The sequence below is a fragment of the Danio aesculapii genome, chromosome 13 (assembly GCF_903798145.1).
Source record: "Danio aesculapii chromosome 13, fDanAes4.1, whole genome shotgun sequence".
NCBI lineage: Eukaryota > Metazoa > Chordata > Actinopteri > Cypriniformes > Danionidae > Danio > Danio aesculapii.
Window position 1 is genome coordinate 26,741,625 of NC_079447.1, and position 15,776 is coordinate 26,757,400.

The following is a 15,776-nucleotide window of genomic DNA, read 5'->3' on the forward strand; positions in this document are numbered from 1 at the left end:
TGGTGATTTTATAGATGTCTGAACCCAGAATGTCCCAAGCCAAATGTTTTTTGTTTAGTTTTTTAAACATACACCAATGTCATGTGCTGATTTAATAACCATCTAAATCCACATCTCTGAATTTCTAAGGAAGATCAATCAAAATGTCTTTTTGTAAGTCGTGCGATTGCAATTCATTGATTTCCAACAAAAAAAGATGACACCTTGTGTATTAAAAATGGACTTTTACTTATGTTATTGAAATGCCAGAAATATTGTCCATGTACTATGTTTATTATTGAATAGCTGCCATTTTTGGAATGTTGTGGTCTAATCTGATTGGCTGTTGTCAATTGTGCCAGCACTGAGGCCAACACCCGCATGTGAATCTAACATGAGTTTAATCAGGATTACAGATAAACTCTGATCCAAAAAAGTTCACCTCACTGGCCATGTTTGAGGCTCCCTGATATCTGACATAGCACTTGGATAATGATACAAATAGTTCTAAGTTTATATGATTAGACATCCACTGCAAATTACCTTCATTCAAAAACATCCAAAAGCAAGTGTTTAATCATTGAGAAGCTATTTTTTTTCTACAGACATCCCCACGAGAACACAACTGATGCCTGAAAAAGGCTTTGTATTAATTATTTATCCATCATTGGTGAAGATTTAAGTCACATTTATTTCACACTCCCTTGCAATTGCTGGAAGATTCTTACAATTCTTTTCTGTTGTTTGGTGGGGGGCGCTGTTACGCATCTTGAGAAATGTAAGAAGAATCCAAATCCAAAAGTAAGCATAAAAAGCAGAAACAGAAATTGAAGCATTCAGCAGCATATAAATCAAAACTGGCTAACGTCGCCAAATGAAATGTAAACCCCCAAAGAGGTTTATGACCGTGCAAGTTTTGAGAGTGTTGATAGACTCTGTCTACAATATTTTTTTTACTAATTATTCTGAATCTGATCTAGATATTTTGAGACAAGTGCTGTTTTCTCAGATTTCTGTATTAAAAAAAATTAAAGATATCCACATTCAAATCTTTAAAATAAATAAGGATTGAAGCTGGATTATGTATGTAGATACACACCACAAGAAATGCTGCATTCCACAAAATCGATTTGTGTTGGGACAGCATGAAGGAATTAAGTCAACTTATTAGTTTTTACAAATTTAAGACAATAAAATAAAACAAAAAACAAAAAAAAAAACTCAAATTGGGTTGTTTCAGCTCATTTTAAAAAAGTAGTTTAAACAAACAGCAAATGTTATTTTTTTAATGCACAAACTTATAAATCTAATTTAATAGATATAAATTTTATTTTTGTGCAATATTTCTATATTTTAAAAAAAATAAAAAGATAAAAACTTCACAATTCTGGCCATTCACTATTTGTAAACACTGATATTACGCAATTTATTAACTGCTAACCACTGTAGTAAGCTAATGTACAATATAAGACACATTTGTGCTGTTTCCAACGCAGATCTGTCAAATGCGCTGATATCTGAACGTCTGCACTACCACTAGTTAGTAAAGGCCCTTGATGCACAACCCTGAACAATGGAAGCGATTGTGATTACAGCACAATGATAAGATCAGTTAAAGCAGCGATAACACAGATTTCTCTTTGTCGTCTTTATGACATTTTCATTTAGTCTCTTAATCCACGTCCTATGGGCAGTAATTAAAGCACGTGCTCGGTGAGCTCTTTGCTGGAGTGAGGGAGTATTACATTCTGACCTTTCCAGATAAGGATCCACACACAGGATTTCTAGTGCCGTACTTCAAGTGGCGCTTCTGAAGATGCCAAAATTGATTTATTCCTATTACCGGGGTGCTAGTTTTGGTGTGTGCAGTGTTTAGAAAGACACTATTCTCTGGAATTTACTCAACTCCATGCCTTTATAGGTCACACACGGGGTTTGTTTTTGCAGTTTGCTTTCCACATCACAGAGTTGAATGAATAGTTGAATAGCAGGATGAGAATTATTTAAATATTCACATTCAACAAAGACATGTAAAATTAGTCAGACATTACGTTGATAGGATCACTCATTCATTCATTTTACTTTGGCTTAGTCTCTGATTTATCAGAGGTTGCCACAGCGAAATGAACTGCCAACTATTCCGGCATATGTTTCACGCAGTGCATGCACAACCCAGTAGTGGGAAACATTGCAAGACAAGGCAATGCTAGTTTATTTGTATAGCACATTTCATACACAGTGGCAATTCAAAGTGCTTTACATAAACAGGAATAAAAGAGACATGTATAACAAATAATAAAAGTGATAAAAAACTGATTAAAATGTGTTAAAACAGGTTCTAAAAGAATAAAAGAAAAGAAGGACATATTAGTGCGATCTGTCGGACGTAGCACAGTGCTCATTCAATAAAGGCACAGCGTAACAGATGTGTTTTCAGTCTTGATTTGAACGTGCCTAATGTTGGAGCACATCGGATCATTTCTGGAAGCTGATTCCAGTAGCGGGGGGCATAGCTGAAGGCGGATTCACCTTGCTTTGACTGAACATTGATAACATTTAAGTCTTAAAATGCTTCAGATAAATGCTGTTCTTTTGAGATTTCTATACATTAAATAATCATTGTTTCCGAATTACAGCAAATGAAAACATTTCTTGTGTTGATCTAATCTCAATTACCTAGGCTAGATGAATACTGTAGATACGGTTAGTGTGATTCAACCAAGAATGAAATGTTCCCTGATTAACATCTATGTTGGTCCTGGTACAACATTCCAATTGGCCAATCAGATTAAAGGGATATGTTTACGTTAATGTGAAGTTTAGGCTTACAGTTAGTGTTATGTGCTTCTACATTAGTTGTTATCCAACTATTAATCTCCATTGATTAGTTGAATAATACAATACCTGACAAAAGTCTTGTTGCCTATAAAAGTTTTAAGAACAACAAATAATAATTTGACTTCTAGTTGATCATTTGGTATCAGATGTGTCTTATATGAATGGAAAAGTCCTCTAGATTACACTTATTTTACCAAAATAAATTATGTTCATGCCTTGATTTTTAATTATTTAATTAGGACAGTAAGGTCTGACTTTGACAAAAGTATTGTCACTTAACAGAAATAATGTGCAGTATAGAATATAAAGTCATGGTGCAGCGGAAAGGTTTTAATATTGTGTAAGACTCCCATGAGCCTGGAGGACTGCATTCATACATCTCTGCATTGACTCAAATAACTTATTAATAAAGTCATCTGGAATGGACTCCCAGAGTTCATCAAGATTCTTTGGATTCATCTTCAATGCCTCCTCCTTCATCTTACACCAGACATTCTCAATAATGTTCATGTCTGGTGACTGGTCTGGCCAATCCTGGAGCAAATTGTCCTTCTTTGCTTTCAGGAACTTTGATGTGGAAGCTGAAGTATGAGAAGGAGTGCCATCCTCCTGAAGAATTTGCCCTCTCCTTTGGTTTGTAATGTAATGAGCAGCACAAATGTCTTGATACCTCAGGCTGTTGATGTTGCCATCCACTCTGCAGATCTCTCACACACCCCCACACTGAATGCAACCCCAAACCATAATTTTTCCTTCACCAAACTTGACCGATTTCTCTGAGAATCTTGGGTCCATGCGGGTTCCAGTAGGTCTTTTGCAGTATTTGTGATGATTTCAGCGATGCAGTTCAACAGATGATTCGTTAGAAAAATCTACCTTCTGCCACTTTTCCAAAGGATCAACTAGAAGTCAAGTTATTATTTGTTGCTCTTACAACTGGGATCGACAACAAGACTTTTCTCAGGTAGTGTAGCTAACATTTAACAAAATTATATATATATATATATATATATATATATATATATATATATATATATATATACATACACGTTACATTACATTTTACGCAAACCCACAGTATGTGGGAAATCCAGATAAAGTGGAAAAAAGTAATCTATACTGTTCATCTTCACACCAATACAGTATTTAATATGTGCTTCTTCAGCTGGAAAGATTTTTTAGGCTTTTAAGACAATGAGAAATCCACCACATTCAAGGCCTTTTCATCAGGGAGCTGTTTTATTTCTACAAACTCCATCATCTCTATAATGCTTCACTAATTTGTTTTGACTTTCTTGAATAGCTCTGAGTGGGATAACAGCTTTAACACGGCCCTGCTCCAAAGCCAAGTTCACTTTCTCCTGCGTGATTTGCTCATACAAATGAAATGTGTGGTTTGGGTGACAACAGAAGCCCTCACGTTTCACAGTGCGCTGTGTAGAATTCCAAGGGGTTTGACGCTGCCCGGCCAACATTTGCGCAGCAGTTCAATTCAGATGGAATTCATTTCAACAAACCAGCCCTCATCAGACGCTCTAAGAGTGACAAAGAGCTTTTGAGCAACAGGGGAATTAATAGAAGGTGGTAAAAGGCGAAGAAAAAAAGGAAAGGAAAATAGATTTTGATTGACAAACACAGGATGCAATTAGCAGAGTGTCTGAAAGGGAGAAAGTGAGAGCAGTGATGTGGATCCGGAGGGCTGCAGCGGAGGGGAAAGCTGACTGGAGACTCTTGTGTCTTCTGCCATATGGTCTCCTCGTAGCTCTGCTCCGTACCCGAGCCCACAGCTATGCACAAGCCGTACCGTTTCAAGTGGAGGTTACACACAAAAACATACACCATCTGACTGATGTTTTGCATCCTGATATATCAAAACAATTCATGCATCTGAGCTATCGCTCGCTTTTCCCCCGAGGGAACCGTCTACCGAGCAGTTGTTAAAGGAAATTTAGGGGAAACTCAATTAAAAACTACGGCGCTCGTGGTGAAATTAAAAGTGAGCTCATTTATCTCAAGTCCGATGTGTTATTAACGACACAAGAGTTTTTGTTTACACTCTAGAGCCCAGTGTAAATAAATGGAGTTTTGCGTCTGTGCTTGGTTTTGAGGTTGACGGTCAGGTTGAGGCCTGCAGCAGGGCTTTGTCCTCTCTTACCTTTGGATCTGTGTAATTGCGGGGCTGACCTGCCGACTGGAAGTCCATTTTTTGTAGAGCACCACTGCAGGCTTGTGTGCCGGTGATGGATAGTTAGGTGGTCCAGAGCCAGGGGCCGACACTGGGCAAGGTGGGATCTCATCAAGGGCCTCCACCGCTACGTCAGCTCTCGAGCCCTTAGACCTGTGTTCTCATTAACACACAGTCAGAGTTTGGCCTACATCCTGATGCAACCTGCACTGTAGCTTTCCCTTGGACATTAGAGGCGTTTAGCTATAAACAAGTTCACTGGTGATGATGCCTGTATGTGGTTTTCATCAATGATATTCTTGCTCAACAAAGTCATTTGTAGATTGTAAAAATGATTGATGACAGGCTGCTAGATTATTATAGAATAATGCACACCTCAGGTCTGGAGTGAAGTATTCAAGAGTCATATATTACAGTTGCAGTCAAAATTATTAGTCATCCTGAATTATTTGCCCCCCTGTGTATTTTTCCCCAATTTCCGATTAACGGAAAGGAAATTTTGTTCAACACATTTCTACACAATATTTTTAATAACTAATTTCTAATAACTGATTTCTTTTATCTTTGCCATGATAACAGTATATAATATTTAACTAGATATTTTTCAAGATTCTAGTATTCAGCTTAAAGTGCAATTTAAAGGCTTAAAACAAATTCGCAGGAGGGCTAATAATTTTGACTTATTATTATTAAATAGGATGGATGGAGGAGAGGAAGGAAGGAAGGAAGGAAATAAATAAAGAAAGAAAGAAAGGAACATTTTAATTATCAGAATTATTTATTTACAGCATATATGCATGAAACATTTCAAACTAACCTGAAAATGAAGAAAAAATTATAAAATTATGTTAAAATTATAATTTCTTTAGTAATTGTAGGGATGCACTGATATGGATTTTTTGGCTGACATTGATAACCGATAACTCTTAAAATATGGAGGCTGATAACTAGGGTCAGACAGAATCTGCTATCTGACTATTTTTTGCTATTTCTGCTGAGAATTTTGTAAAAAAAAAAAATTTTGCGAGTATCATGACTCCAAACTTAATACATGAAATAAAAAATAATACATTTGTAACTTTTATTTAATGTTTAGAATGCAAATCCAAAAAGATCCACTTATTTGGTAAACAAGGCAAGTCTCTCATATAATATATCTACTAAAAGACTGAAAATATTACTTTGCAAACTAAATTGTAAATAAATTATATGAACATTTTAATATTACTATTATTATATCACAAAATATTAGTGAAATTAATTTAAAAACTGAATAAATATAAATTTAAACAAGTAAATACATAGACTCATTGATGGGCTAAAAATCTGCGGAAATCTGCAGATTTCTGATGCGCTGATTCTGTGTGGGCCTACTGATAACCAATCTATTATAGCAGATAAATAATATTTCAAAATGTTCAATGTGATTATGTAGATATATATATATAGTAAAATAAATATATTTCAAATAAAATGAAAGTGAAAGAACTGTTCTTAAAATGTTCTTGAATAAAATGTGTTACAGTAATGTACACGGGCATCACGGTGGCGCAGTGGGTAGCATGATCGACTCACAGCAAGAAGGTCACTGGTTCAAGCCCCGGTTGGGTCAGTTGGCATTTCTGTGTGGAGTTTGCATGTTCTTCCCCTGTTCACGTGGATTTTCTCCGGGTGTTCCGGTTTCCCCCACAGTCCAAAGACATGCGCTGTAGTTGAATTGAATGGGTTAAATTGGCCATTGTGTATGTGTGTGAAAGAGTGTGTATTGGTTATTTCCGAGTGTTGGGTTACGGCTGGAACAGCATCCGCTGCGTTAAACATTTGCTGCATAGGTGGGTGGTTCATTCTGCTGTGGCTACCCCTGATTGATTAAGGGACTAAGCCGAAAAGAAAATAAATGAATGAGTAATGTACATATGTAGAAATATGTAATGTCCGAAAAAGTATTTTGAGAGTTGTTTTGACAGTCCAGTTTAGCTTACCCAATTCACCTGTACCACATGTCTGTGGACTTGTGGGGGAAACCGGAGCATTCTTGCTGTTAATTGCGTGAAAAATGATCAATGAAAGGTTTATGATAAACCGCTGTGAGTTTGAAACTAACGGCAGGTGCATATCAAACGCGTGCACGTGAAGCAGAGTCAGATTTGTCAAATTTTGATACAACACCTGAGCATTGAGCACAGATGACTTTATGACAAACACAGTGCATAATTTAAAGACAGAAAGTGGTGGACAGTTGAGAACCCTTATGCTGGATTCAGTGACTGCCACTTGTCTCCCCTTCTGCTGTTTGGGGTGCCGTGAAGGAGGGCACAAATAGGATTTTGAAAAGTGGGTGGACATGACCTGCCCCCCCCACCTCCCTTCCACCTGTTTGTATGTACGCTATGTGTGTGTTTTTATTTATTTATTTATTTCCCATAAAATGCAATACACATTAGGTCAAGAATTCCCAATTCCTCATAATATAGAAAGAAAAACAAATTAATTTATAACAAAGTATTCATGGAACGTGTACAAAAATGCGCAAATCAAAAGTCTACACTTTAATATTGCTCAATTCTTGCAGTGCATAGAGATGGTTGATAGATGTACAGGCTAAAGGTGCATCAGTACAGACATGCTTGTTGGCATGTGACTCTGATGTTTGTTTAGGTGTAACTAAGTTATTAAATGAATCATTTAGCACAGTCTTTCTCACTTTCTCCCCGCGTCCTCGCATTCACTGTTACACACGGTGAATCCGCTGAAGCAGAAAATATTGCTGTCTAGATATTTGTCCTGGGGCTGATAGAGAGGGCATTGTCTTGGGACTCTCTTAGGCCTCCGAGCTCATAGTTGTGCATGGCAGCTGCAAAGTGTGCTTTGTTATGTGTCTAAGGATTGGGGTTCAAGACCTTGCTTTTTCTTGAAATACTAGGCAGATCAGAAGCGCACATGTTCCTGGGGGAGCAAGGGGTCGACGCTTCTCTGTCCAATTTTTCTCCATTATTTATTTATTTTGATTCCCATGCTTTGTATCTCTTCTTCCCAGAGCTTGATTTTCCAGGCCAGACCCTGAGACTGCCCTGCAGTGTATGCAGGGCCCCAGGGGCTTCCTTCGCTCCTATTGTTCTCATTATCCAAAACACAGTATTTAACCTACAAACATTTAAAGTAAAACTGGGAACAGCTGTCACATTAGAGGGAGACAGCGCTGGCAGTAATAACCAAAATACTGTAATTGAAGCCGCGATGTAATGCGAGCGCGGACAGAATAAACAATAGACTTACTTCTGTTTGTTGTCCTAGGCTGTTAAACAGTAGTGAGTTTTCCCTCAAGATAACTAGCACTCTTATTTAGCTCAGGATGTGCTCCAGGAAGTGAGGCTCAGGTCTGTTTTGTTAGTATTGATGCTGATGCTGTGTGGGCACTCCTGCATATACAGTATGGCTCTCTATCCCTCCCTCTCTCTCTGTCGCTTTCTGTCTTTCTATCTCTGCAGGCCTCTAAACTGTAGCAGAGGGTTGGTGTCATATTGTGTCGCAGTGTTTAGTGGAGAGGAGCATGTTAGCATGAAGGGAGGCATCTGGTAGCAGATGGGCCATTGAGCTATGCATGTACAGTATCTATGTGTATGTTAATATTTTATATTGGTAGAATTGACTATACATGTATTATCTTAAATATAATATATTTTTATTTAATATTTATATTTTTATTAATTATTGAATTATACTATAATGTAATTTATCACAACATATATTGCAGACAGTGGAGTTAAATAGACAATACAGAAATGTTTTAAAAGGCAGAATTTTGTGTTTTAATTATCTGCATCACATCTTGTGATTTTAGATGTTTTTGTTAAACCAGATTTTGCTACTCTAACACTTTATTGTGATGCTCCCTTTTTGTTATGGTTTGTATTATACATGTTATGAGACGTTTTGTTAACTATGAGAACTTTGAAATGATATGTTACAAGCATACATTAGAGTAATGAATGTTTCTCAAATGCTTTTCTGCCATTTCCCACTTTGGAGGTTGTGAAGGATTCAAATGTTCAAATATAATGAAGTATAATAATCCAGTAGGAACAATCATGCAAAATGAAACCAGCTCCACTGTATACTGTAGTTACCCGAATACACCTTCTAAGATCATGTGAAATAAGGTTTGATTAGTTAATGTTAAAGGGAAAGTTCACCCAAAAATTATAACTCTGTCATCCTTTACTCACATTTTACTTGTTCTAAACCATCTTAAGTAATTTTTTACTTTATTAAAAAGTAAATGAAGATATAATAAAGAATGTTGGAAACCTGTTTAAAAAACTATTCAAACCTTCCTTAAGAGGGTCGCACACTAGAAGCGCCACTCGGCAGTGTGCCTCGTCGTGCCACGCCGCGCCATGCATTTCAGAATTCTTAACGTAGGTTTCTATCAGGGTACTCACACCAGCGCGGCACGTCGGCGGCTGTCCACGGTGCCCAGCCATGACTCAGGACACTGTTCATATTTCTGGCGCACCACTGAGCGCCATCTGTGTAGTTTCATTTTAAATAACATGCGAATGTGCGCGTCTGGTGTGCAATACTTCCAACTGTCATGTGTGCGTCGTGTCGCAGCGCTGAGTGGCGCATCTATTGTGCAACGTACTATAGTGTTTGTTTTTCAGTGGTTACAGGTTTCCAGCAATCTAAATATTTTGTTTTGTGTTCAAAAGAAAAAAAAAACTCAAACAAGTTTGTAACAAATTAAGGGTGAACAAATTATGGCTGATTTTAATTCTTGAGTGAACTAACCCTTTAATCCATTTGCTAACATGAATCTAGAATAGAGAACGTTATTAACCATAGTTCACTAATTTGTTTACTAATGCATTATTAAAATTCAAAGTTGCACTTGTGAACTTGTTAGTGAGTGCACAGGAACTTTATTTTCATGAACTAATTTTACAAAATATTAATACATACTGCAACAAATGTATTGTTCATTGATGGTTTGTGTTAATTAAAGGGCACCTATGGTAAAAAATCTACTTTTCAAGCTGTTTGGAGAGACATATGTGCATGTATGGTATATAGACCGTCATATTGGGGTGATATAAGCACACCCAGTGCTTATTTTTCAATTTAACAACATAAAAAACGATGGACCCATTGGAGCGGTTTTCAGATCGACCGCAACTTTACGTAGGAGTGCGGTCCCCCCGCCCACCAATATTGATTGACAGGCGCGTCATCATATTCTCAGTTTGTTGATTCATGTCCGCCATTTTCAGCGTGAGTCGAAGCAATATCACTAAAGGAACACCTTTGCTCTATTTTTAGATGCAAGGCTCATTGGGCTCAACACAAGATCAATATTCTCCACATTATCGCTCTAATCGGAATTATTGGTTGTATCTTTAGGTAGGTTTGCAAACATGTGTACTTCTCATCGAGTCTACCTTATACTTCAGCCGTTTGTATTTCTCGCGATCACAGAAGCTCCCTGTGATCTTAACTAGATGCTGCTACACCTGACGCAGCGCCATGCATTTTAGAATTCTAAACATAGGTTTCTATCAGGGTACACACAACGGCGTGATGTTTCGGGACACTTCATGTTTCTGCCTCGCCACAGAGAGTGTCTGGTGTGCCATGTCGCGGCTTCAAGTGACGCATCCCGTGCCTCAGTCAAAGTTTATTCAGTGTGCATGGTTATTAGTCTTGGTGTACAAGCTCAGTACTTGAAACTAGCGCACAGTTGGCTGTAAAACTATACAAAGACACAAATGATTTTGTACTCTCTGCTTGGTCTGTGTCCGAGTCGTATATGTACGACTGATTGCTGATCCTCTCACTCCTGCTCCTTCTCTCAGTCTGCCCAAACACAGAGCGGGTGAGCTCATGGCTCCGCCCCCTTGTTACGTTGGGAAGCCGAAACTAATTTACATGTGAAGCAAGACACCCCTAAATCTGTGAACTGTGGACACGCCCCCAACATGACACTTTTTAACACATTATAATAAAAAAATCTGAATTGTGTTTTGAACTGAACCTAAACTGGCACACTTAGAAGAACCATAATATTAATATTAAATCATAAAAAAGAGGTAAACTATGTGCCCTTTAATACATTATCCAACATTGACCTAATGGGGTCCCTCTTTATATTAGGTGGCCTTAACTAATTTGTACTTGCACTATAATGAATCATTTGTAACAATGTACTTATTTTGTAAATACATGTTTTTACTTAGTACTTATGATTAATTAAATACCTCAATGTAATTACTTCTGTCAATAATTTCTGTAATTACAGTACATTTTTATTTACACTTCTCACCATCCCTTACACCTTAACCCACCCTTAAACCTACCCATATCACCAAACCTACCCTCATGAGCACCAGAAATGTTATGTACTGTAATACATTATGGACACCGTATGTACAATACATTATTTTTTGATGCAAGTACAGACAGTACTCAATGTCACATAATATAAATTGGGAGCACTAATGGAACCTTATGGTATCTGTTACTCATTCTATATAGTTAAAACTTGTGCAGTTGACTATTAGTATGCCTGTTTGTTCAGAGTCTATCTACTTGTCATAGTTACAGTTGTTTTTTGGGAGCATAACTCTTGTTTGTTTACCAGTTTTTCGTGTGTATTTGGTGCAGTATTTGAATGGCTCCTAGTATTCTAGATCAAATGAATTAGCTTTCAAAGATTCATATGTTTAAATATCAACCATCAAAATCAAGTGTTATCAAATTTGGTTTAAAAAATACCAAATCGAGAGCGTAAAAAGAGAAAAATTGTTTATAAGTTTTCTACTTACAATTGCAATTCACTACAGACAACTTCATGTGCAGTGTGTTAAATCCAGCTTGAGTGTATATACGCAATATATAAATCAGCCAGGATTTATGTTCATCTGAAGCTGCTAGACTCTCCAGTGAGTGAGCAATTGAGCTCAGCTTAGCATCTATTGACTCCACCAACACTCGCTGTCCATTTGCACTGGCAGCCTGAAGAAATGTGGCCTCTTAATTGGTGAATCATGACGCGTTATAGTAGCTGTGATTGCCACCAAAGTGAAACAGTGAGATTATTAGCCATCCCGCAATGAAATTTATTATGATCTACAGGGCTCTGCGACTGAAGAGACCATTCCACCTCAGCGGGGAAGCGACAACACCGTTCTTATTAGTCATACTTCACTAGCTGTCAACAGCCACAAAGGCGACTCATGATTAAAAATGAACACGCTGCTGGTTCGGGATGGTCTCGTGTTTGGTGTCACGAGCGCAACGTCGGGTTATTTGTGTGCTTTATTGATGGAGCGCTTTGGAGGAAAGACGCACTTTTGAAATGTCTGTTTTGCAAAGAGAGGGAAGACAGCCGCAGATGATAACTGCAAATAAATCGAATTCTCACTTTCATAATTCTGTGGAAAATACGGTGAATGAAACCCCCATTATAGAGGAAATTGAAGCCCTTTGTTCTTAAGTATTCACTTCTTCGGATATTTCCCTGGATGGAGTCGGAGATTTGCTGGGCCGGAGTTACCCAGATGAGACAAACAGGAATTAAAACGCCATATGTTGGGAAGCGCTGCTCAAATGCCTCTGCAATTTCTATCAGTTTAAAGAGGGAAATCTTCAGAGCACCTCAATCATTTATTTATATATTTTCATCCAGCTCATTTGTGTATTTATTCCATTTCGCTCTCTGCCATGCTCACCTTTTAGCAGAATCAGGGATGCTTGATTTTAGCAGCACAAAGCTGTTTGGCTCAAGGTTATTTTAGAAAACAAAAACTGAGACTAAAACTGATGGTCAAAAAACATTTTTGTTAAAGGTCCTGTGAAATTACAATGGTTTTTTTTAGATGTTAATATCAGTATGTTAGTCTTCAAGCATATCTATAAGCTAGTGTGGTACAAAACAATGATAGAATTCACGTTTATAAGATATTAAATCGAAATAAACATGTAAAGCTTGCAGTTTGTCACTTTCACCTAAATGAATCCATTTTTTTTTCATGGCATCTCATACTTCAGTTTCTCATCAAATCTTCTGACCAATCAAATGTGCTCTAGTATCTAACATGCCCCGCTCCCTTCATGACGCTTTTCATTTGCTTTTCATGTGATATGCTTGAGCTCAACCACTCTCACTGGCAGAACTGTGATGAAACATAACGCTATTGGTTGTTTTTTTAAAAGAGGAGAAAATGTCCCGCCTTCTCTTCTTGTTTACGTCAAACATCGAATAAAAAATGGGGATTTCACTTGAACTAAAAACAGAATTAATAAATGAAAAACTAAGCAAAAATAACATCAGTCACTAAAGAAATATAATAATTTGCAAAAAATAATAGTAATCATTTTCAGAATTACTAAGCACGCATTCTGTGGCAGAAAATCTGACCTTCTTCTGTTGATAGAAACACCTGTAGATGGTGCTTTTACAGTCAAACGCATCAGTCAAGCACATATAAAAAAAACATCACAATCTCATGGCAATTTACTACAATTTGCTTCTCCCCCAATGATGGGTGGGTTTAGAGGTGGGTTTGGGTGCCACACCTCCATTTAAAAAATCATACATTTTTGTTCGACTGTACTCATACAAATTCGTACGAATTAGCCAGTAAACGGACGAAAAGTAAAATAGTAACGTTTCCTCGTGAGATCAGGCTGAGAAAAACATGCTTTCTGTATAAACATACTGTAAAACAGGTGTCTTTTTTCATTTGCTAAAAAATGTTGACTAGGCTTGTTGAATTACATATACAGTATCATTTTTATTATGAAGAACATTGTCTGACTTTTAATAATTGTTTTACTTTTATTTATTTGCATGGTTACGGGGTCAGTGTCTGTTCAAATTATTATTTTTATTACTAAGAGGTTTGCAACAGAGTTAAAGTAAGCTGTGTAAACATGTTGCATTGGTCTAAACTATAATTACTTAACAAATATATTTAAAAAAAAAAAACAGATAGAAAGAGACCAATCAGTGATGAGGAGGGACAACAATGATAGTAATGTAATGATAGTAATAATGACAGTTAAAAGAAAAAAGGACAACAGTAATAATAACACTGACAATACAACAACAAATAATAATAATTATTACAAGTACTACACCAACTACTACTACAGAAATGACTAATGCTACTACTACTACTACTACCTACTACTACTACTATTGCTGCTGCTACTACTATTGCAGCCATAACAACGACTACTATTACAACAATGACTCCTACTACTGCTACTACAACACCTACTACTACTGGTACTACTACACCACCAACAACGACTACTACTACTACAACGTCTATTACTACTGATACTACTACAACTGCTACTGCTACAACTACTACTTCTTCAACAACCACAACTACTACTACAATAATTACTACTACAATGACTGCTTCTATTACAACAACAACAACAACAACAACAACAACCTGAATAATGACAATGGTAGAAATACTTATAATAATGATAATGAGAAGATAACGGGTATAGTTTTTTTATTATTACAAACTATAATTACTAAACCTGAAACTAAATAAAAATGAAATAGAAATGTACTAAACTGTAAAAGCTAAACTAAACAGTTACAGAAACAGAAGCAAGCTGAAAAGTATAGCAAAAATGTAAAATACATGAAAATAACAACTAATTAAAAAATGCTAAACTATAATAACCTAGGCTTGGCTATTTGAGTTATTCTAGAAATGCCTACATTTTGACCAAAATTCATCTCCGGGAAGGGTCCTGAGAGAGTCTGCCCCTGACAATGAGTTCATATGACGGGGTTAGACGGCAAGGAGCCCGGGAGCCCCTTCTTTGATTTGCAAAGCCGATGAGATGTTTCTTATTTGGAAACCCGGCTCAATCTCAATCTAGCGGTGCATTAGAGGTGCTGTTCCCCTACGCCCCACCTAGCTCAGTTAATTGTGTGTTTTCAACCCGCTGTCGGAGGCTAATTTAACTATAGATTGAAATGAAACAGCCCTGGCCTCACATTTTCTGGCAATCAAGACTCCAATTTGACTGTGTTTTCTCAGCAGACATTAATGATTCCAAAGCTAATACTCATTGTTTGAGGTGACATAGCAGCCCTGGCATTTACTTAACCTTTTGTCTTATGTACAAGTCTGAGTCAATGCAGAATCTACTCTTAATTAATATCTTTTCTTCTCTCTGCCAACATTCATTTCTTGAATATTCAGGGACAGTCAAAGTAGACAAAGGCAGATAATTCAACGGTAAGGAACGCCAAGAACATTTTTTATTGAACCCCTCCCCAAAAAGCAAAAACTTGTTTCTTTCTTTTATGTATTTGTTGAGATTTTGTCAGGCATTATTAGCATTCAAACCTACTTCTGTAGATACCGTAAAATGAAGAGTGAAGGTCACCTTGAACTTTTAACCACTGTTTTGAACCTGGTCAACAAACTAAAATGTAATTTCTGTAAGTAAATTTAAGTCATTGACCTGTTAATAAATGGATCAGTGCTGTTATAGAAAAAAACTTCAACTATTTAAAAAATGTAACATTGAATAAAGGCAAAATGAAAATTAGAATGTTTGCCTCGAAGTGCATTTAATGTTTTTTTTTTTCTTTGTTAATGTTAACCTTTACTAATATTTTATTCAAATCCATAGTTCTGTTTGATAATGCACTCAGTAATTAGCAGGACTACACAGTTTAATTTTACTAGCATTAACAAATAGTAAGTGTTATAAAATGCATTGGTATTTGTTATTA